The 2,118-nt window shown below is 36.5% G+C and overlaps 1 pseudogene; it reads right to left on the bottom strand.

Moving 5' to 3' along the window:
* Nucleotides 1-235: 235 nt before the first annotated feature.
* LOC102747816 (prefoldin subunit 5 pseudogene) lies at nt 236-825 on the bottom strand (annotated as a pseudogene).
* Nucleotides 826-2,118: the final 1,293 nt, after the last annotated feature.

Below are 2,118 nucleotides of genomic sequence, written 5' to 3'. Positions count from 1 at the left end.
TGTGATAATAAGCTTCCAAAAGATAAACAACTTACTTAGGTTTTCTATAATGCCTTTCAATACAATATTATAATATCACAACAAAAGTCTCATACAACTTCTTTAGTTTATTCTTAAGAACACTTTGTATTTTTGCACTATTTTAGTGATACCTTTTCCAGAAGTTAATTTATGAAGTAGAATTTTTCTTTTCTTTTTTTTTCTGCTCAACTGGCACGTTTATTAGAATTAAACATAAAATCATTCTCTTCCTGGACCCCAGGAAGCCACGCCCACAAAATCCCAAGCTCCTGAAGCAGGGTCCTTCTGCCCCAGATCTGAAACAAGCTCTCAGGCCTTGGGAATAGCCTGAGTTGCCCCCAGGGCTGTGAGCTGCTGAATCTTCTGGCTCATCATCTCCATGACAGCCTGTTTCATGGCATGCTTCTCCTGCAGAGCCAGCTGGATTTTCTCCATTTGCTTGGTAAGGAAGTCTATCTTCCTCTTGAAAAAGTCCTTGGCATCCTCAGCTGTCTTTTATACATAGTAGCCTGTTCCCATATCTATGAGTACATGTTCCACATCATGTAGCTTCCCAGGGACATACATAGATCTCTTCAGTGGGACGAGTAATTCTTTCCCCTCGTTGTTCTTGTTTAGCACGTTCAGACAGTCCTTGGCCTCCACATACTTGGTCTGTACCACCTTGAGCTGGGCAATGGATGTGGACAGGAACTCCACTTCCTGGTCCAGCTGGCTCTTGAGCCTTTCTAGCTGCAGCAGGTTCAGTTCAGTGATGTTAACTGACTGTGCCATGTTGGGAAGGAGGACTCAGTAGAATTTATTTCTATACCCTTCCATTTGAGAAAACTTGCTAAATTCTGAATAACTGTATTGTATTTCTACTTAAATAATTGTATCATTTATACATAGGGACCATGCTATAATCTTACTTGCAATCATTCTAACCTTCAGTTATGTTCCTTGTTTTATTGTATTGGCCAGACTTTCTAGTAAAATATGGGAGAATAGTGATTCTAAAGTATATTCTTCTCTTATTCTCAATCTTAAAGAAGATGCTGTCAAAGATTGATCATTACCATACCCATCACCACTGGGCTGCAGACTCTTTTCTTGGATTAAGAAGATTCATAGTTATACTTTTCTGGGATATTTTAATATGAAAGAAATTTGAATTTTACTAGATTTTGCTGTTCATTTAGATGATCATATAATGTTTTTTTCTTTAATAATTTTTAGTAAGTTAGGTTAATTGTCCTCTGTTAAATGTATCTTTCATTCCTTGGATAAACTCAACTTGTTCATGGTAAATTATAATTTTTAAGTGTTTCCATGATTAAAATCACTGTGATTTTACTGTTTTTCAGGATTGTTTTATCAATGGCTTGGGGGTTTGGCTTTTAATTTTTCTTTTATTACCTGTTTGATGAGTTTAAATATTCTGTTATCCTGACTTCAGTGAAATAATTTAAGTCAAGATGTGCAATATTCTTTTTTTTTTTTTAATAAAGATTTTATTTATTTATTTGAGACAGAGAGAATGAGAGAGAGAGAGCACATGAGAGGGAGGAGGGTCAGAGGGAGAAGCAGCCTCCCTGCCGAGCAGGGAGTCCGATGTGGGACTCGATCCCGAGACTCCAGGATCATGACCTGAGCCGAAGGCAGTTGCTTAACCAACTGAGCCACCAAGGCGCCCAAGATGTGCAATATTCTTCTTCTTCTTTGTTGTAGAATAGTTTTTGTACAGATGAGACTACTGTTCTATAAATGTCTGGTAGACATCACCATTTTGCATGTAGATACCTTAAAAATGTATACATCCATTTTTCCTTCCTTGTTTTTGTTTTGTTTTGTTGGTGGGAAAAATATTTATCTACTTTTTAAGGCACTATAGGATTTTTCAAATTTCCCAATTTTTTTGATTTAGATTTCAGTGTCTTAGATTTGGCAACTTAGATAAAATTGTTCACCTTAACTTGATTTTTAAAATTTCAAATGAAAAGATGTTCTTAATATCCCTTCATTATCTTTTTTTAAGATTTTATTTATTTATTTTAGAGACAGAGAGAGCACAAGCGGGTGGGAGAGGAAGAAGCAGGCTCCCTGCTGAGCAGGAAG

The sequence above is a fragment of the Leptonychotes weddellii genome, chromosome 9, assembly GCF_054177405.1.
Source record: "Leptonychotes weddellii isolate Sample4059 chromosome 9, ASM5417740v2, whole genome shotgun sequence".
NCBI lineage: Eukaryota > Metazoa > Chordata > Mammalia > Carnivora > Phocidae > Leptonychotes > Leptonychotes weddellii.
The sequence above is the reverse complement of the archived record's forward strand: the minus strand, read 5'-3'. Positions and strand labels throughout refer to the sequence as shown.